Genomic DNA, 22,373 nt, shown 5'->3' on the forward strand with positions numbered 1-22,373 from the left:
TGGAGGAAAATTCAAAAGCAATATAAAGAGACGGAAAAGAAGCTTCCTCCCTGCTGTTTTTCCTTTGATTTAATTAGGAATTACTTTCCGTAATGGAAATACAGAACTTTTTTTCATTGGCTCCTTGCCCCGCTTGCCATTTAGGCACCATCACGGTGGAAAAACATGAAATAATAATAACTCAAGCCATCTGTCAATACTAAGACCTGCCACGCTGCACAGGCAGTTGAGGCACCAGGCCAAATTCCTCCCAGCGTCCCGACTGCCTCGTTGGTGCTCACGCTCCGGTTTGGTCCCTCCCCGGTCACTTGTGGCAGCACCTGCCCTGTGGAGCAGTTTTATTCCACAAATATGAGTGGCCTGAGGTGCAGGACATACCTCAAGGGGGAATTATAGGCAAGGTAATAAGTGGTGGTGAACTCTTAGGAAATTGCTGTTTCTGTGGCTTGCACATACCTTCTGGTGGGAGGGAGAAGGGGAGGCACGAAGCCAATATGTTTTCCCCACAGCGTGAAACTGGGAACATCTGTTCAGTGACAAAGATAAGCAGGAGAGCCGCGTTCCATTTATTTCCCTCCGCCATTGCCTGGGACTGGAGCCACAGCTCAGAGATGGGAATTCCAGCCCAAGCAGCAAAATTATGGAGGTACTTTGGCTTTCCAGCTTTGCCTTGGAGAATTACGGGGAATGCTGCTGGATGCAAGTGCTGCAAAGGTGGGGCTTCTTCCATCCTGCAGAACCCCTCACCGTGGGGAAGGAGGTGTGGGGGGCTTCCCTAAAACTCCACTGTGCCACCCCACAACCTAAACACGTGTGTGCAAGGCTGCGAGGCAGCCGCATCACTGCCGAGACTGACCCTTTTAATTTCTTAGGGATGACAAAAAAAGCAAGACGGCCCTCTTCAGTTTTCTGCCTGAAATATTTGACCCCTTTGCTGCTTAAATGAATGTGTATCTTCATAAAAAAATACACTCTCCTCAGGTCAGGCGTGAATTGAAGCTTTGACATTCAAAGAGCTACAGTCCTGAAGGAGCACTTGTAGTTCAGCCCGAAGGGAACCCGCCCACAGCACTCGGGCAGCGCTCTGGGTTGTATTTCTTTCCTGTGCTAATTTTACTAAAGACACAACTCATATTCCTGTTGATTGAACAGTTTTGTGTTGACAGCATTGAAGATTTGTGGTGAAACTTATCATCAGCCCAGAGAGCGGGCCATTAGTACTAGTCACCGCAGCCGGCTAGTGCTGATATATTTTATGGCACGCTTCGAAGACAAACATACACATTTATATGTCACTTGTTGCAATATAAATGCTAACTTGTACTTCTTTCAAAACTTTTAATGAATTGTATACATTTCACAAGATTTATAGCGTGAACCGAATGGTTCAAAATATTACTTTAAACATATTTGTCACTTTGGCAACAGAACAAAAAAAATCTGGAAGATATTGCGTTTAGAAATAAATCATAAATATATGCATCTTAAAAGAGTTTATTTCGGTCATTAATAGTTGATGGGCCCCCCCAGTGCAGGATTTAAAGTTAAATTATGCAAAATCAAAAACAAACCTTATAATACTTAATCAAACATGCATAAAACTGTCAGGGCCAAATAAATTCTCTCAATTAACTTGCTTCAGATTGTGATTGCATTTACTAATTTAATCAACACTAGAATAATTTGGAGACTGGGTAATGATAAATTACTATGGTGCTGCACATGAAGGGCCGCTAAGGTAGTGTGCTGAGACAAGAATGCAAGAAATGCTCTCTAGGCTGAGGGCAAAAAAGTAACAGCTGAGTTGTCACAATCAGTTTATAATGGAAAGTTCTTCTTATTCCCATCTGGGGGGGAAATTTTTTCCAGTGAAGAATTTAAATGCCCGTCATGGATAGACCTTGTCTGGTTGAATGACTTCAGTGTTAGCCCACAGAGTCAATCTCATTTCAGCCTGAGATGAGTGAAGAAGTCAAACCTAGGTTGGCATTCCCTCCACACTTTTTTACAAATTTTGTGAATGTGATCTTTTGCTCTGAACGCAAGGCCAGGAACTGTGACTTCCAGCCCTGCTTTCTGGCACCGATTCGTACTTTAGCCTCGGTCAAGTCACTTAGGCTGGAGCTGGAGGAACAACCCTGTCATACTGAGATGTCCTTTACCTCAGTCCTTTTGCACTTTGAATGGATCTGCACTTAGAATAAAATGGGTCTGACCCCTGTCTAGAAAAAGCTTTCAATAGTATTACTTGTGGAGAGCTAAACATCTCATTTTTGCAAGCGTAAGCAAGGTTTTATGGAGAGGTTCTCATTTACAGGTTCATGTGAAGGAGGCTGTAAGGTATTTGACCCTATAAAATACCTGGACCTCTGAAAATCAGACCCTTAGTTGGTCTGTTTTACAAAAAAATAACAGTGTCCATATCGCTGCTGTAGGAATTAACTTGTTGCAAAACTCTCCCTTTCTTCTTTTTTTTCCCTCTCTCTTTGCAAAATATACTTTCCAGAGGCTGAGCATTTTTTGGTCACCTTTTATTTGAAACAAGGATTGTCCTTTGTAAGTGTGTAACACCAGCACTATTTGGTCCCCAGTAGAAATAAGTAAATAAAAATCTCTGTCCTCAAAAGTATATCCAGAAAGATAGGTAACAGGTTTCCTTTGATGACTGAGAAACAACTACTTCCACAGTAATTCTGTAGCCACATAGATAGCCATAATTCTTAAGGTCTTAAAGATAATAAACGTGTTAACATGGTATTTTTCAAACCAGCATTCACTGCTGCCTTCCAGTCGTATCCAAAAACACCATTCAAGACCAACGGCGTCTTGTGCAAACTCCCTTGGGTTTTGCTGAGCCAGCCTGTAAAGCTGAAATATAACAAATTAAGGAATTAATTCTTTCCTTTTCCTTAAAGGAGATTTAGGGTCAAGTCTGGGCCTTAAATTTTAAACGTAATCGATCCTCCCTGCAAATCTAAAGTGCAAAAGCTTGTGAAATAATTTTTCCTTATTACTTCTTTCCAGATCTCATCTCTTAGCTGAAATGTCAGCTTTAATCAGTTTGGAGAGATTTGCATGCGGTAAATAACAATGCAGTATATTAGACTAATCAAATAAAAATATGTGTAGCAGAAAGTGGAACCAATTCCCACTTCTGCAGAGCTACAATATCTGCGTGCAGCCCCCGAGCAGCACTCAGAGCCCCGGGAAGTCAGCGGGGCTGCAAAGTGACAGCCTCGGCTTGTGTTATCTGGGGTTTTGGCAGGATTAGAAACCAAACCCCTGACTAAAATACCCACTGAAGGCTGGAAAGCGTCAGTGCCAGGTACAAATGGAAATCCCAGCGCAGATGGTAAGGTTGCAGAGCACAATGAGGGCAGGCTGCCGTGTCCCTGCAGGAATCCGAGCTCCTGTAATACTTTTTATGGATATATATATTACAGGTGACTCGTGAAATATAAAAGTAGACCAGTCTGCAGTTTCTAAAGAAATAAATGATTCGTGTGAGGCATGGTGAGACAGTAATGTTTGATGTATTCAATATCCGTGACATATCGGCATGCTTTCTGGCATAATAATCGGCCCGGTGCTGCCGCCAGCCTTCGCTGCACTAAAAAGCAGACAAGGCCAGAGGGGGGAGCTGGGGGCAACCTGCCGCCCTTCTGCCCCTTCAAACTGCTCCCTCCCCACCACATGAAACCGGACAGAAAGAGCAAGACCAGTGCCAGTGTGGGTGGCATCCCAGTGAAGCCATGAAAGGTCGGTATACATTAAAGATGTGTGTCATCCTGCAGCGGGGACACTAAACATAGTGAAAGACAGAGCCTCGCTAGCCCAGCTATTCCCCCGCCTCAGGAGAACGGGGAGGTCGTTTTTTTAGAGGTGCTGGAGTCATGGAAAGATTCCTCCTGACCTCCGGGAGCTGGAGCAGGAGCCAGCTGCACACATATGGTGGGTGAGAAACTGTCTCTAAAACAAATGAAAATAGAATCGATCCCTTTGCCAGGGACAGGACTCCTGCCAAAGCTTGTTGCTGCATCATGTTGGCTAGCCCTGATCTGGCTGATGTCAGAAACTGCCTATTATGCAGAAAACTCTCATGGAGAAGTGTCGTTATTGCCTTCTGTTCGTTTGTAGGCTAGGTCTAATGTAAGCACGAGGCGTTAGAACAGACCCAATCCATACCTGCCTTGCGAAGCTGCGGTTTGGTGGGCAGGCTCGGGAAGCCTCCCAGCTCCTCTGGCTCTGCCAAGCACTTCTCAGAGGGTGATATTTCAGGGCAAAGTAACACCTTTTCTCTGGGAAACTCCGTTCCCTGTTTTGCCATTCATTAATAATGTATCTGAGGTCGTACCGTGGTAGTAGCAGACGGGTCCTCTTAAACTCATTGTGTGGATCCATCGGGTCTGTGCAGAGATTCATCTGCTCTAGGGTCATTTTAGAACAGCAATCTGCCCTCTGGGTCAGCAGCAGAGCTGGGGCACGTCTCATCTCTAGCATTTCCAGTGCCCCCGTCTTTATTTCTAGAGGTACTTTAACACCCCGGGAGGGTGCTCAGCACCACAGCAGCCCTTAGAGCAGAAGGGCTTTGGGGCAGGGAGTTTGCAGTAGGAGCACACCATGGGCTCTGCAGATAAATCGCAGCACCACCACCAGCTAAACGCTAATAACCGCCCTGGGAGCCCTGCGCTGCACAAAACGTGGGGACTCTGAGCCCTTCAGTGAGGAAACACAGACCCGATCTCACTCCATCGTTCCCCAAGAATTTCCTGGAGAAAAATCAGATGATGAGGGGAAAAAAAAAACAACAAACACAAACACCCCCAAGATAGCCAGGCAGATTTGAACTTTTACCCCAGCCAGTTCTCCTTTCACCCCTTTTCCGATGCTTAAGCCTCAATTATCCAACACCTGCGTGCGAGGAAAGGGCAGGAATTTGGGGAAGATGGAGAGTGACAGGAGAGAGCGGAGACAAACCTTCGCTCCGCAAAGGTGTATTTCCCTGAGCTCCCCCCGCCCCTGTCCCTCTGGTGTGAATCAATGAAGCCATCTACTCTGGGCATTGGCTAAATGTCAAATTTAGAGACAGCATTCATTTTTCTGAGATCAATGGAAAGCAGAGTTTGCCTATATTTGTTAAGCATCATTACAGAGCATCAGTCAGCACCCGAGCCCCCGCTCGCCGGGATTAGCTGTGATGGCATCATTGTCAGCACTAGAGGGTTCACTGGGCCAGGAATCCTCCCGTGCTTTCCGTTAGGGTGCACAAATTACGTCCATAAGATTTTAAGATAAATTACTGTAAGGCTTCTTTGTTTTATGACTCCTTTAGTTTTTTTTATTTTGAAGCCAGATGGGAAGAGCAGGGAACTCCCCCACCGAGACCGCATCTTGGGAAACACGTTGTGAGGATCAGCCCTGAGTCCCCGCGACCTGTCGCCCGTGGGTCTCGGGGCAGGGGCAGGGCCCTGGGGTGTGGGCAGGCCCCAGGGGGGGGTCCCCGCGGCCTGGGCAGACCCTGGGGGGGGTCCCCACGGCGTGGCCGAGCGCGGGCTGTGCCTGCGGCCGCGTCCCGCCTGGCGGTGCTCCTGCCCCAGGGATGCTGCTGCTGCGCCGGCGCCAGCGTCAGCGAGGGAGAAGCTGGGAAGGGGGGAAAAAAGCAACTCCAAAACCCGCAAAGCTTTGAATTCAGCGCGTTACGCAGTGCAAAGCTTCTTCTCCAAGGCTTTGCAAAGCCTCTCTGCAAAGAAGAGGTGTTCACCAGGCCCGCGCCCCCTCTCCTCGGTGCCAGGGGGGTGGGGGTCCTGTCCCGTCCCTCCGAGGAACCAAAGAGGCGAGAGGGAAGCGGGGTGCATGCGGGAAGGACCCCCAGTGGGAACTGCAGACCCCCGAGCCGTCTCCACCTCTAGTTCCTGAGGGATAAAACAAACTCTCTCACCTGTGTTGGGCAAACTGCACCCTTTGTCCCTTTAGCTAACCTGAATTTTGTCCCTGTGTTCACAGGGGAGTCGGCACTGGCTGCCCAAGGTGTCTGAGGGAACGTTTGGCCCCAATTTAGAAAAATCCTTTGCTGACAGTTTGAGAGAAACTTCTGGTGCTTAATACCTTTCAGGAATCTTTCTGACGTTGCTTATGTTTAAACTGTGTAGTGCAAAGGAGAAAATTACTTTCCAGCATTGTAACAGCAGCAACATCCGTATCAGTAAAAATTATCAAGAAAAAAGCAACAAAGGGTTGATAAGACAAAACTATCTTCAAATATATCCACAATTAATAGCTGTGTCTTCTCAAAGACCCTGTGCCTGGGTGGCGGGTGCCCCTGCAGCACCCTGCTCAGGGAGCACGGCAGGGTGAATCGTGCTCCTTCCTCCCGAACTTTCTGAATTTGTTGCCAGCGGATCAGCCTGTAACTTAACGGTGCCACATTTTGCAAGCAAGAACGTGGAGGAGACAAAAACCCAAAGCCCTCATCAATCATAGCCTGGCTCCTGGTACAATTAGCAAGTTCTATTATCTTACGAATGACACTTGTAGCACAGAGCAAAGCAAGGCGCACCTAATATTATAATACTGCACGTAAAAAAAGGAAGGCTTGAATTGCATTAGCATTGCATTAGATTCCCATGACTTTTTATATCAGCACTTGTGAGTTATTTATGAATTCATTTATTTACAAGGACAGCCCTTTCTGCATTCAGTTGCCATGGTTGCTTTAACTCCTGTATCCTATTAATTCTGGATGTTATGAAATAAATATAGATCAGACAATCGTTGTGTGGTGGGGGGTTCTTTATTATTCTTATTTTACAGTTTGATTCCCTGTGTCCTGGCCAGAAAGACTTTAACACCAGGCATCTCTCTGGAGTATCCACTGCCAGATGGCTGGGGAGGTGATGCTGGGGCAATTCACAGAGCTCTTCCCCCTGCCAGTCCTTTCTGCCACAGAAATACACCCTGAGCTGGGGCGAAATGTGTCAGCTGGTTCCTACCACTTAGTTTAAGGCAGCAAGTGGAGAGCAGAGCTGGAAGCGAAAAGGGAATTTAGCAAGGCCAAGTATTAGTGTGCCAGCCTATCTGCGTCGCACAACGAGGCATCGGGCACCCTCGCCTTTGGGAACTGCCACGCAATCTTTCCTGATGTGGGTTAGATCTTCCTACCTTCACTCTGTAAATATTCTGTTTGCAAAAACCCATGGTTATCCAAGAGTGCAAAAGTAGGCACAGCCCTAGAGAGAACCCAGAGGGTTTCTCATGTCACCTCAGAGAGATCAGGGCGTGTTTGAGCACGCCAGTCTCTTCCCCAGCTCCTTTTTGAAGGAGGAGATCAGTTTGGCTCCCCTGTTAGCTGAGACAGGGAAGTGACTAAATTTTACAAGGGTGAGAGCTTTGAGGCTCCTGCCTGTTAGAGCCAGGAACAGGGCCAGACCCCCACGGAGTGGGGATGCCCCAGGAGGCTCAGGGATTTGGCTGGTCAAGAGGGAGCTTGTGGTTTGTCCCTTGGAGAGGGCAAAAGGTGCCATTCGGGGAGGAGGATGGTCCTGGAGCCAGGATCCCAAAGCTAGCGTGCTGGAAGTGTTTTGTAATAGAATTCCACAAGAAAATTAAATCAATTACCGAGTCTAATAAAGCTCTCAAGGTTTTTAATTAAACTAAGTTTTAATTAAAGCAGCATGAGCCCATGCTCTTTTGATATTCTGCCTCAGACCCCAGAGGATTGCAACTCCTTTTTGTAATTTACATGGGCTGGATCAATCACTGGAGTCACAAAAATGTGAGAACTTTGTCAGTTTTACAGGGTGAAATACTGTACGTCAGCCTGGAAACTCCAGCAGCTCAGGGCTGGGAGAGGTGTATAGCTTGGGGTGACCTTTCCTGCCCTCGGCAGAGAGGAACGAGCATCCTCCCGAGCTGGTGCTGTCCCGGGAAAAGTCCTCTCCCAAGCAAAACTCCTGCCATCTAATCCAGGAGGCTGCTGTTAGCAGGAAGTTTTAAGAGCTCAATAATTCCCCTGTGCCATGTCAGAGCCGGTACTTTTGCCTCCTACAAAAACACGCCCCACTCTTGCCCCAGCAGCGCATGTCCCAGGCTCTGCCGTGGGGTCCAGGAGACAGGCAGGGAAACTGCAGGGAAACCAGACCCACATCCTCCAACCTGGACATCTGGTAAGTGGCCCCAGAATGTTCTGCCTCTATTTTAGTCTTGTTTTGTACACAATATGCCCAAAACATGCTTTATTTCTTAAGGAGATAAGGATCTTTATGTAACCCATTTTTCCTTAACACTAAGTCCTTTGTCAGGATTAAAGAATCCTAAAACATCTGTACGGGCTTGGGTGGCAGATGTATAGAGAAAGCAGCCTAAAATAACATGGAATATTAACCCACTAAATGAGTTATTTAAAAAATAATATAAAAGGACCCTCTTGCAGTTCTTCGTTACAGCCAGTTCCTGACCCTGGCTACCATGGTGAAGGTGGATAACAACAGTGTGCCATCCACGGGTATTTCTATCTGAATGGTCCAAGAATTTTTATCTGGTGCCAGAACTCAGCTTCGCCAGGAGTCTCAGCTGTGCCAGAGGAGCAGAGGTGCCCCGGTGAGGTGTGTCGGGTCCTCCCGAGCTGCCATGGGGCTGTATCCATCCGTCAGGAGAGCCAGAGCAGCCGGCTCAAGGCACTCTGCGTAACGCCTCCAGACAGCAGCAACTTCATTTAAATTTATTCAATACTACTTAAAAATCAGCCCTTTGTATTAATCAGACGGATGGACAGACACTTCAGATGGGGGCGAGGTTTGTGCGAACAGGAGGAAGAGGAAACTCTTCTCTTGGCTGCATCACTGTGGAAACGCGGTGCCCTGGTCCCCAGGTCGCCCTTGCCAGAGGAGCTGTGCTGGCTGGTCAGGTGAGATCCTCCCTTCTGACTGACTCCCAAACCTTTTCCCTTCTTTTTAGTGAGAATAGCATCACTTTTCCTGCCCAGAGCGGTGACACCTCACTCAGGGAGGACTCGCAGGTCCTCTGTTTGCAGCCAGGAAGGTCAGGAGCGTGGGGAGGTTAACCCAAGGCCGCATTTGTCACCTCCAGATCTGCCTGTGCGCAGCGCTCACCCCGGAGCATGTAAAACACCTCAGCTGGGCAAAGCTGCTCTGCTCCACCTCCCCATCCCCTCCCCGAAACGTGGCACTGCTGCACAGCCCTCAATAAACACCAGCGCCCAGCTCCTGGGGTGGGATTCCGACTGAAGAATCCTATGTGTTAAAGTTTTCCAATTTTACATTTTATAATGGAGTGGGTGCAGAGGGATGAGGCTTTTCCTGTGGAAGTGTCTCAGCCCCAGTGCCCCCTCCTCACCCTGAAATCTTCTGAGTCAGGGCCAAGCCGTGGGAAGGCTGGCAGGTCTGCAGGCAGGACCTTGGCAGCCGCTGCCTGCTGCAGGGGGTTGAACTGGAGTTTTCTGTGTGCTCGAGAGAGAGGCGGATGTTTACAGGAATTTTCTAAAATCAGCAGCGAAGAAAAAAAAAAATAGCAGGGAGAAGGCAAGGTCTCAGTGAAAATACACTGAAGGTCTGAAAATAACCTAGAAAAAAATGTCTGCAGCACCTTGCAGGGAGGGAAGTGCTAAGTGCTGAGCAATGTTAATTCAAATTGTTCAGCCTGGAAGTTAACGTGACCTGGCTGGGGCTGCTCAGGGCTTGGTCAGTCAGGTTTATGGTCTCAGTTCTGGTGTATTGTGTTTCTTCCCCCTTCATTTTTAAAGATTACTGCAGGGAGCAGCTCTTTTGACTAAACAATTTGTCCTTCCGTTAAGAAAAGAACTGATGAAAAGTGCATTTGCTCACAGAAGTCAGCGAGGAGGAGAGGCAGGGGCACCTTCACCCACAGCGTGTCTGCAGAGGGGCCAAAGGGAAACCTGCCTCCAGCTTTGCCCTGGCAGGGGCTGCCCCTGTCAGTGGGAACCAGCATCCTCGTGCTGCTCCCACCACCCCTGGGCTCAGCCCCCGGGGCCGAGGGGGCTGGCAGCGAGCCCCTCTCCAGCCTCGCCCTGCGTTGCCAGGCCTTGAGGCACAGCAGCGTTGTCCAGGAGAGGCTGGGAGCCGTGGGCTGCTCGCCCATCAGGGACTGCCCCCCGCTAGCCCTGCTCCTGACACCGTTGCTGCTAATGAGGCAGCTGGCCGGGCGCTCGTTAGCGTTAACAGCTCAGCGGGGATGGATGGACACGGGTGCGGGGATGGATGGATGGCTGAGAGCACTCAGGGACTGCTCTCCCAATGTCTTTGCCAATACCCGTGATCAAGCCTGATGCAGCTGAATGTCTCTAGAGCAGGTCAGAGATAACCTGCAGTGCCCGGGCCAGTTAGAGCCCACCATCAGCAGACTCTCCCGGCCCATTTCCAGCGATCCATACAGGTCCCATCAGTCCTGGCCACAGCCAGCTCCCGCCCAGCCAGGCAGCTAAGGCCATTAGTGTGATTACTGGAGGTCGTGAAGTTCAAACCAAAATGTCAATTTTCATTTGGAGGAATGGTCCCATTTTAGGAGCAAAGGGATTTTTTTTCTCTCTCAAAGAGACCCTGGACTGTGAAATCATTGCTCCCCAAAGACTTGCAAATTTCTGGCCAGAGAAAGGTGCCAATAGCTGCTGGAACCAATAAAAAGATTAACAAGGGTCACTGGTGCTTTCCTCTTTCCCTGCACTCAAAAGCTCTGGGGCCTATTTTGAAGATATTAACCATTGCCTTTACCTTCTGCACGTTCATCACCGGGTTTGGGGTTTTTATGGCTTTATTGACGAGACATTGCCATTAATCTTACCTGCAGAACGCCAGCCTGGGAGTCACTTAGGTTACATCACCCCTTCAGACAGGAGCATTTAACCAGAGAAGTTTCAAAAAGGAAGATTGAAATAAGACAAAGTAGCTGGTGGGTGAAGTGGGGCGCCTCCCAGCAAGGCCCTGGGGCAGGGAAAGCATTCACTGGGAAGCCTTGGCAAGTTTATGAAGGCAAAGAGCTGACCTTGGGGAGGCAGCTGGGTTCTGCTCGTTGACTCGGCGGGGTCAGGACGACACCCTCCTGCTTTGGGGTTAATGATCCACATCTGGGGCGATTTGGGAAGGTGAAGAGCTGGCGAGAAGATGGATCCCAACCCTGCTGGGAGTGTTCCGGTGTGGTTATTGAAATTTTAGATGTCTCCTTTCTGGAGAAACTCAAAATAGATCCACAAGACCTTGCTGCTGGGAACGCTGGCTGGGCTGCGGGCACCGGGGGGTGGCACCCGGCAGGGCTGGGTGGGCTCCTGCCCACCTAGGAGGTGTCACGCTTTCAAAGTGGGTTTTTTCTTCTATGTCATTATGTTAAATAATTAAGTCTGTTCCATCTTTACCTACTGACAATGTGGCACTTAATTAAGTGGTTTAATTAGAAGCTGGCAGCTTTAATTAAGTTTAGGACTGTAGAGGTGACTGGGAGGCTCCAGATGAGTCGCAGAACCTTTCCCTGGGGGAGCAATGGGGGCTGCTGGTGAGGGAGAAACCTTTGCTCCCTTGTCCTTCACCCTTAGCCATGCCAGGGAGGGAATCGCCACCCCACTGCGTCCCCCCACCACCTCCCCGCTGCTGAGGGGGTGGGTGGTTTGGGCACCCTTGGCTCAGACACTTGTGAGAGCTGAGGTCTTCACCTGGGCCCATGGAGGAGGAGGCAGACGTGAGGGGTAAGGCCAGGCACACGGGTGGGCGCAGGAGGAGGTGGGTGTTGGGACCCACAGGCTCTGCCCGGCGGGTGCCCACATCTGCTCGCTGTAGCTAAACCTGCTGAACTCCCGGGATGGACGGCTGCGAGCAGGACGAGATTCAGGGCTGAAGGCTGCCGTGGGCTTAGGAGCAGCATCTGCAATTCTAGACCATGCACGGGGCTGTCCAAAAGATGTATTGCTTTTTAATAATGTAAATATGTAAATATTACTGAGGTGCCATTAATCCTTGTTGCCTCAACATGATACCACTCTTAAGAACACTTGTAATAAGATATTATTAATATGCAAAGTAATAGTACATTAACCTGACTAACACCAATAAATTGCAGAGCTTAGCACAAAGTGAGAAGTTGCTCACGGAGCAGCCTGCACCCCACCCTGCCTCTGGCAGCACCCCAGGCTCTGCAGTGCAGAGGAACCCTGGTTTGCCCTGGAGGGGCCCTTGCCCTGGGGAAACCAAGAGCTGGGAAGGACCAAGGAGGGCCTGGGAGAGGAGGTGGGCAGGAGCTGGCAGGACTAGGCAGACCCTGCTCCTTATTTCGGACTAAGAGCCCTAACTGCTGAGGCTCTTTTTTCAAAGCCTCATGTGTTTTCCTGAGGGATTTCTTGACCCCTTCTCCTAACAGATCTGGTTTAAAGCCCAAGTGTGTATTAGGAGGGAGAGTCTTGTTGGTCCCTGAAGTGTGGATGTTAACCCAAGCTTTGTGCCACTTTTCCTGGCTGGACTTGAGAAGAGGTGGCCAAGCCTTCATCTCATCAGTTGTTGGATTTTTCTCCCAAGAAGCTGTGTCTCTATTCACAGAGCCAAAGCCCAGCTCTGTTAAAAGCTTCGAGCCTCCCCAGCCTGATGCAGCACACTGCCTGCCTTTGGTGGTGTATTTTGTCTTGAAAGACAAACACATACAGGGGTTACAACCTGGAATGAGTGTCCCAATTTACGTTTGCCAGACTGTGAGTGCAGGCTATTGCCACCTCTCCTGGGCCGTGACGTGGCTCCGAGCTGTGTGAATGGCAAGTGGGAACAGAGGGGAGAACGCACAGCAGACCGAAAGGGCCAAGGGAAGCCATAAAATCTGAATTTAGGGCTTGAAAAGGAAATTATTCTGTGCAAATGACTGCCTCGGTTCAAATCAGCCCTGCCTTGTAAATCCTGCTCATCCTTCTCACAAGGGAAACCCGGTGAAATAACCAATATTTCAGCAGCACAGACTTCTGGAGACCTTCACCTCTCAGTGTCCTCTGAGCCCTGCACCCTGGCATGGGACTGGAGAGCAATTCAGGCAGGAACACGGCCATGGTTTATGCAAAAATTAACCTGTTGCCCTTACTTGGGTCAAAGTAATTCTGTTTAATTTGGTAATCTGGGCTCTTTATCATTAACGAGTCCTTGGGGGGTGGGGGTCAGAGCATCTCTTTTTTGGCTGAAGAGAGCAGCAGAGATTATTGCTAATATTCAGGCTGTTCAATAGAGCAGAAAGACCTTCTGCTATTGACAGCACTGCTGGTTTTCACCTCATTGGCAAATAGAAATAGCCAAATTAATCTCTTATTAGATCTGAAATTAACCCTCAATTTCATGATTAATGAACCTAAGAACCACAGATTTACCTGGGTAGAGTATATTGAGAAACTGTATCCAGTAGATGTCTGCAAATAATCAAGATTTTATGCAAGAAAAGGAATAACAAATAATAATTCTCGATTCTTCTCTAGACAAGAATTAAGTGGCACACAGTAGAATTATCAGGCAGTAAGCTGAATTTTTTTTTCCTCCGAGCATTAGTGAACTGTGGAACTCACTGCTGGTGGATGTTGCATAAGTTATCACTATGAAGGAGCCAGGAACAGACTGTGCAGATTTGTGCACTATATGTCCCTATGCATTTGCTGCTGCCTTGTTAGAGAGGGCTCCTGGGCCTGTGGATGCTCGTGCGGGTCTGCCCCACAGGGCAGGTTGCAATATCTTGTGAGGATATCAATTAAACCACTCCAAACTCATGTAGATAATGCCTTAGGCCAACCAGCTCCAGTTTATTTGCCCGAGCTGTATCTGCCTCTCACCAGCACCCTCCTTGCAAGCTCTGCCAGAGCCCCCAGTGCTCCTCTCTCTGCCCTTGCTCAGCCAGTTGGAGCTCGCTGTGTACAAACTGTGTTTTCCCTTTCCAGAACATGAACCTTCCCTTTCCTTCAGGGTTTCTTTTATGCATCATCATTTTAGTAGGCTCTATTGTACTGGAAATCTGTTTGCCACATGTTAGCTGGAGCTCATCTGCTAAGATCCTTGGTTAAATATTCATGGAGAGGTAGCTATTAAACTAGGGGCGAGAACTCAGGTTACACAGCAGAGATGAGAAGGGTGCCCTGGCAGAGGAGACCAACTCAATATCAAGTTCAAAACCCTCCTGGAAATGACTTACCCTACATAAGGCCTGGGCATGGAGAGGTAGGAAAAAATCCTGATCACTTTGTGCTGCTGAAGTGCATTAGTTCCCTCAGTGTATTGGGCAGCCTGGAGGCCGAAAGCACGCTGCTGGCAGCAGGTGAAGTCCTGCAGGAGTTTGTAGCTGTTAAAGAAGGAAGAAGGAATTTCCAAACGCGTTGAGATTTTGATGGGGGAAGAAAAATGTGTACGTGTGTCCATGCCCATGTGCACAGGGCAAGGAGACGGGTTGGGTAGGGAAGAGCATCAAACCTGCTATTCAGCTCCAAAAGAGCAACTCAAGCGCTGCTGCGGCGAGGAGACGATGCTCGGGCAGGGCAGGGTGGGCAGCAGCAGGGGCTGGGGACAGGACAGTGCCCTGCGCCTTCAGAGACCACCCAGCCAGCTCCTCTCCACCGCCTCCTCCCTGGCTGTTAACTCCCACAACCTGGGGGCAGAAACAATAAGGGCAAAAGGACAGAAGAGCAGAAGTCAGTCTGGGGTGTCAAGTAACCGGTTACCTGAGCTCTGCCTAAAGGTAACTTCCTCATGAATAGCCCACGAGCGCTCATCCGAACTCCGACATGCGAAGCTGGTGAATTATGCAGAGGGCAGCGGGCTGTGCCGAGCAGATGGCATCGCTGCTGTAACGTGAGCAGCCGCACTACACAAAATGCAAAGCCCAGCAATTAACCTTTTCGAAGGTTTCCTCTTGTCTCGGGGATTAAACCTCCTCCAACCCCGCTGTGCTCCACTCCTACCCGAGAGAAAAGAGTAATCCCCCAAATAAATAAGGGAAATAGATTTCGATAGCTCCAGCAGCCCCGTGAGATTGTCGCACGGGCTCCCAGCCCTCCGCCTGAATACCAGCAGGTCCGAAGAGAGCGCAGGAGGAGCGAGAGCTGCGTGTGGCATTTGCCCTTCGTGCCTGCAGCAGCCTCTGGTTTTGTACCAGCCCCAGGATCGCTCCCTGTTCCCACACCTCCCTGCATCTCGGGCACACGCAGCTCCTACCAAACCAGCAAGTCCCGAGACAGCTGTTGCACAGCTCGTGTCTGGGCAACTCCGTGTGTGCATCCGCTCAAGCGAACGGATCCCTCTGGGTAAAGCAGGGCTCGCTGCTGGCTGCGGTGGCACGGTCTGGGGTGCAGCGGGGTCCCCGGTCCTGCTCTCTTGCACCAAGAGTTGTTTTCTGTCTCATACCTGCTGGCTGGGGACAGCAGGGTCACTCCAGTGACTGATCATGCCAGCAATGCAACATTACGGCTCGGGAGCTTGTCACTGCCCTGAACCTGTGCCAACCTGTTATTTTTCTTTGATATGAATCTGTGGCTCCAAAAGATGCTTGCAATCTGTTTGGGATTCAGTTTTTACTTACATCCCCAAGCTTCAGCATTTTATTCTTTCCAGAGCCTGTCCTCCTAGAGTTTGGGCTAGGGTTGATTCATAAGAGGGAAATAAAAGGAGAATAAATATTTTTCTAAATGAAGAGAGCAAATTGATCTTTTAGAGTGAAGAAGATCCCATTATTCCCAATAAAAAAAATGTCTATGGGTTTGATTATTGGGTTAGAAGGAGGGTGGACAAAAGAGAAGGGGCCAGCCAAAGAGCAGCCCTCCACAGCACAGCACAGGTCAGGGGTTTTGCTCATGAAACTCTTCTCCCCTGGGCCCAGACTTACAGCCACCTCACTGCAATGGGCAACACACTCAAAAACCTTTGAGCCTTCAGCCTGTGCTCAGAAAACAGGCAGAGCGGATTTCATCCTTCAAAAAGCAACTCCAAGGAGGGTTTGGGTAGGCTTAAGGCAGGGGAAAGTGCCCTTTTGCTGCCCCTGTGCTCTGCCTCGGCGGCAGCTCGGTGACCACACAGTGCTGGGGAAGGAAAACATGAACACAGGCAATGATTTACTATTTAGAGTGGAAAAAAATATGTATCAAATGCAAGGCGTTCACCTTGGTGTATGACAAAAGCTATTATTTTAACCATGATACTAAATCCTCTTCATAATTAAACTGATTAATTCACAACAATGGAGTCTATATTGCCTAATACTTTTAATTAACAAAGTGTTGTACATATACTGGCAAAGCATTACTGGCATGCTTCCTATGCAATACACTTAATTCTGTAATAAATTATTAGTACAAATGACTAAGATACATTGCACCCTGGAAGGGACTGTCAGGAGAGAAGGACTTCAGACTCTTGGTCACCAGTTGGACCATCACGGAGCCAGATCCTTTCCTCGTTTTCTGTGGTGCTCTGCAGTCAGGACAGTGTCTGTCCCTCCTGGGGACTTTGGTGCCTTTGCAAAGGGCGATTCTGCTCCAGACCTCAGAGAAAGCCAAGACAGCCTCTCCATTTCTTTCCAGGGATCCTGCCTAGAGAAATGCCGGGGTGACATTTCTTTATCTCAGCACAAAAGAGAAGTGTCCTTAAAAGCTGGGTGCTGTGCACCACTTGAGCCGGAGGCTTTGCTTGTTGTTTCCTGGCTGGCATCCTAATCGGACCAACCCTTGCATGGGGATTTTGCCTGCACTGGTTTTTAAGAGCTGGACTGTTGCTGCTAAACAGGGTGTTCCTCATTCAAGGTCTGCTTCAGAGGAGCAATGCAAGGTACAAAAACAAGCCCGTGAGATCAGTGCACCAAGGTCAGAGAGGGATGCATGTTAATTTTGCAGTTAGCACGAAGTTTAACGCAAAATAATCACTTAACTCCTTAACGTGCCTGGGACGAGTGTGTGCAGGTACAGCAACGCTGACAGCTACAGCACCTCCCGAAAGAGCTGACTACAGAGTCAGTTCTGCTCCCGCCAGACCCGGTGACTCAAGCCTGGGGGAAACAGTCAATGTAGGGAGACCCCAGGAAGGAAAAGAGTGGGGTTACCAGGGAAAGAAAGCACCCAAAAGTGGAGCCAGCACCCAGTGCAGCAGGACTTGGCCCTTGGGGCATGCTGGACTTCAGGGCAGAGGGTTATCTGCCAGCAACTGTCCCCATAAAATGTCAGTTCAGAGCCTCTGGAGGAGATTTCTCTGGGCATGCTGGAGCGTCTGTCACGTCCACGTGGCCCTCACACTGCAGAACAGCCCGTGCCTGTGCACGTGTCTTGCTGCCAGGCTGCGAGGTTAGAGGTGACTGATGTTTTTATGAACGGTCATTAGGTCTGAGAAGGAAACTATGTCTTGTAAAGTAAGGATAGGAAGGTTAATGGAAGGATCCTATGTTCTCCCAGGTTTCTTACAAATTAGTTAAGAGACAAATACCCTGGGGCCACATGCAAAGCAAAATTAATTCCTGCAACTTTTATTGGATCACAGTTGAAGAACCTCACGGTCAGAGGTCATCAGTGTTACTTTAAGACACAATCACTGGGGTCAAGGTAATTAGCACCAGGGATCACACCGCAGGCTCTTCCTTTTTCTCTTCCCTTTTCTCTTTGTTTCCGAGTCCTCTCTGACCCCGGATCAGAGCCTCCCAGTCACCACCCGTCTGCAGTTACCCGGCCGACAGACCCCTGGCTTAACTCAGACACTCAGCTGGAGAAACCTCCAGGTTTCTTCCTTTTTCCATTCAATTTGCAACCAGACAGGAGACAACCTCTGTCAAACACAACAGTATCCCACTGTCCAAACGGTGTGAGCTGTGCCTGCAGCTCAGCACAACCGGAGGAGAAAGGGATGTGGAGAGCTGGGAAGGAAATAAGATCCCCCCAAATCAGAGTTTCAGTGTGGCACACCATTTCTTCATGACAATCCTCATAAACACACCCAAACATTCTCTGTATGGAGTTGACATTAACGGGTCGTGTTGAATGTTTAGAGATCAAGAAACTAGGGCCTCCGTGTTATATATAGCACATTGCCTTGGGTTTTTCTGGCTGTGCTCACTCCCTTGTGAGGAGACCAGATGGGCCAGGCAGCCCCACACTGCTGCCTGATGGGGCTGATACTGGTCACCCATCCAGGACAGCAGAGCCTCAGGGACCAGCAAGGGGATTCCACGGGCTTGAAGGAGGTGGCTGGAAGACAATGGGAATAATCTCTCAGGTATCTGTTGTGCTTGGTTTGTTATTGTTTTATGATGGGCTCTCTCCTGTTTGCTGGAGAGACACACTCATGACTGGTAGTGGTGGTAAGAGCCCCCAGCGACCACAGCTGAAGGGTTTTTAGCACCATGTAATGTATGCAAAGGCTGGGTTCCTTGCCTGTTTTCCCTGGGCTGGCCCTGCAGAGGCTGTGGCCTTGTTACATGGAGACGTTCGCACACCAGGCCCAGGGCTGAGTGTGTCTCCCTCCTGTCCCCGGGCAATGTGGGCCAGCACCACTTCTCCCCCGGCTGGCAGATCTGAGCCCGTTGTGCTTGGTCAGCACATCACAATGATGAGTTTCATGCAAAAGCTGAGCCTAGCCCCAGTCTCATAAATTTATTATGCATTACATCCAATTAATGTAAATTATTACAATGACTAAATAACCGCTCTGCCATGGGATAAGGGAGTATTCATAAGTGAGCCTGCAGTGTCTCAAGGTCCAACTGAATTAACCCTTTCCCCTGACTCCACGGGACCTGGTGTGAGAGCTGGGTCCCTGCCCTACACCTTTGCTGCCCGATCCAATGCTTTTATCACCATCTATGAAGGTCTGGGCAACACCAGAGCAACCCCAGTGACTGCAGCTGCCTGACGACAAACGCAGCATCTGTCCTTCCAGGCACCAGGTCAGAGACACCCTTCTCTCACCACTTGCTGGGCTCTGCTGCCTCAATGGGAGACGCTTTGAGAGGAAGGCAAAAACCCAAACTGCTGAAGCTTAACTCAACAGCAAGGTCAGAAGGGTGACTAGATATTCATTACATCGGGGAAGAATGTGGAAGAGAAATACGCTGTGCTGGGGTACCTGCCCAGAGAGGCCAGTATTCCACCTGGCTGAGGGGGGCTGTGCTCGGGAGCACGGGGATTTATTTCCCACTCTCCAAAGCACAGAACCAGTCTGAGTTGGCCACCCACCTCCCAGGGAAGCACAGCCAGCAGGGGTGGAGCCCGGCACCACCACACACGCCTGTCCCCAGGGTGCAAAACGTGCCCTGCCCCTGCAGCTGGGAGCTGCGGGTGGGCGCAGAGTCCTGGCAAGGCAGACATGGAAATGTAGTCCTGTCTCCCAGGCAGATTTAATGCATGCTTCTGGGGGCCTGCGGTCAGTGTCCCAGGCAGGGAGCTTCTGCTCATCAAAAATGCCTCCAAGTGCTTGCGCTGCTGAGACCTGGAGGGACCCTGGTGTGTTTTTCAAGGCAGAAGTGATCATCAATGTTTGCAATAATTCCTGAGCTCAGATTAAATGGAATAAAGGCACGAGTTCAGAGCAATAAATAAATAGTCCTCTCCCTGCCTCAACGTGCTTCTCATGGATTCATTCGCAAACTTTCCTCCATCTTCCTCCTTGGCTTGCTTGTGCCCAGCTTTTCGTGGTACCCATTTTACCTTGGCAGAGCAGCCTACAAATCATAGTGACACACCAATCAAGAGATCCGGAAATTTTTTACACCACTCTGCCTCTTGAAAGATGAGTCACCTTCTGCACCACATTCCTGGGCATCCAGATAAATCTGTCACAAACTTCTCCTTCCCTCAGCGTGCAAAATTCTTTCCCTTTTTCAGTAGAGCTGTATCTCCTCTTTTTAAGCTCCTCTTTCTCGCCCCAACACACATTCACACCCCTCAGCCATCTCAGTATATTTCTCCCTTTGTTCCTGTTTCACTGACAACTTCATCCTAATAGTCTCTTCAAAGGAATGATGAATGCATAAGCTGCATATTGATCACTGCAGTGATTGATTACTAGATCTCTTTGACAGATGAGCCTACTAAGGTAGTTGCCAATATGGAGGTATGGATGGCAGGGCCCCCTTGTACAACAGTCTAATGGTATCTGACCTGATAGGGCAGAAAGGCAACTCCCTCATTTCAGCAGGAAGAAAGGCCTCTTTATACTCTTTATAAAATAATTCATAGGAAACTTAAAACACTCAGACACAGAGAGATTGCAAATGGGGAAATATGATGGATTATGGGTTGAAAGGAGCCGACTTCTGGAAGCTAAATTGATCCCCAGGAAAATGTTTTTGTCTGCTGTGAAAAATGGGCAATATCTCAGCAGCTCTGGAGGGCTATAATCTGGAAAATAATTTGCTTTTGATTTCCTTTAGTTTCATGCAGGTTTTTTTTTTTTTTTAAAGTTGGTTCCTTGCAGGCTTTGTTGCTCAGATGGGAGAATCAGTGATGAAACAGGCAAGGGATTAGCCGTGCCGACAAATACGAGCTGATCCTTACTTAAAGCCCTCACCCCACCCATTGTCACTTATTCCACGGGAGACGTTGCATCCCCTGCAAGAAGTACTCTGCCAACCAAAAAAAGAAAAGTTGAGCACATCCTTGAACACGGGTGTATATGTGAGATGCTAGAGAATCCCCAGCCATGACCCCGCAGAACCCTGCACATCAACTGATGCATGTAAATGTTACACACACATGCTCGTTTTCTCAGTGTTTCCCGATTGCCTGTGTGCCTCACTAACAATGAAGAAGACAGTGCACAAGGATTGCTCAGTCTCCTTGCTCAGTGAGAAAACCTCTACACGTGATCCTGGGAAATGGAAGGACTGCTTCTGCGGAGCAACAGCCACGCAGGGAGAGGATCCCATCAGCAAGGAGGGGTGCTGGGGTCAGCGCTTCACCTGCTGAGCGCTGGCTCCTTCCCAGGATTACAGAAGTGCAGGGCAAAACAAAGAACAAACAGACTTTTTCTAATCCCCTCCAACTCAATGAGCTTCACAACTGTTACGCAGTCACGGTGCAGAGCTCCTCAGCTTCCCTTTGTGGACAGGGAATCATCGAATCGGGATTCTGATCAGGAAATCGGGAAACTGAGGCTTGGAAAAATAATGAATAACCTCAGATCTCAAAGAGCTTGAGTGGGACCAACTCTGGGGTCACAGAACCAGCCCAGAGCTGGGGTCAAAACTGATTTTATTTACTGCTTCTACACGCTAGTCTCAAGGGTGTCCCCTCTCCCTGTCTTGGGGGCTGGTGAGAGAGGGAACACAGGATCGGTCAGTAAAACACATTTAGAATCTTCCCGTCAGAAGAGGAGTTCTCCTGCTCTCATTTTTTAATCAGCTTCCCGCTTCTGCTGCTAATAATGAGAAATGTCGTTCTGGCAAAACCTAGAAGAGTTTTCTCTGAGTTCAAAGTGCTAAGAATAAAATTTATAGAGGAACAGTTACAGCCTCCCAGTGCCTGGAAATTCCTTGGCAGCAGGCTTTTGCTCCAGAGAAATATTGAATCAATGGTGTGCTAACAGCTCAGGAGGCTATTACAATAACATGCATACCTGGAGCCCAGACAATCAATAACTCAGCAGGATGCAGCTACCAGAAAACAACAACAAATTAGTTAGATTTCCATAGACTATACATTTGGTGAGTAATAATCTAAGTAGAAATGAACCTAGCCTGGAGAGACCACTGAGGCAAATGCAGATCTTTTATTCATGCCTTCAACTACTGCCTTCACTGAGCAGAATGTTTGTGGAGGGCTTCAACCCTCTAAATATAACAAGTGCGTGTTTGACTTTACACATATTCCTACTGAGCTCAGTTATTTTATTGATAACAGGATTTCTGTTTGCAGAGGTTTTTCAGTATAAGCCAGTATAGAGGTCCAGGAGCAAAAGACTGTCAGGCTTAAATTTAATGTGTCTTACTATTTGCACATTCCTGCTTTGAGGTACAGCCAAAGATGCTCTCTGACTATCAGTAAATACAGACCAGAGGTCAAATCTTTCTCAGTTTACATATTACTGCTGCTGACTTATATTCTTAGAAGTCAGGCAGAGTTGACCTCTAGCTGTATAAAGCACTTTGAGTGTAAGAGCTCACGGAACAGCAGAGCCACAAATCACCGGGTCTAAGTACTACGAACAGTTTTGAGGCTACTTCCATGGTACCTGTAGTGCTACATTGCTCTTTCATTGGAGACATCTAAATTTATTTTTCTTCCCCTAGAATAAAGAACAATTTCATTTCTTTTTAATTGTAGATACCTATCAAAAGTTGGTTAGCTCTTTATTGCTAGAGCTTCTACGAACTAAAGCTCAATGATAAAGAAAAGCTTGCAAAAGCAGAGGTGACATCCACACACAGCAAAT

Source organism: Athene noctua, chromosome 20 (assembly GCF_965140245.1).
Source record: "Athene noctua chromosome 20, bAthNoc1.hap1.1, whole genome shotgun sequence".
Taxonomy (NCBI): Eukaryota; Metazoa; Chordata; class Aves; order Strigiformes; family Strigidae; genus Athene; species Athene noctua.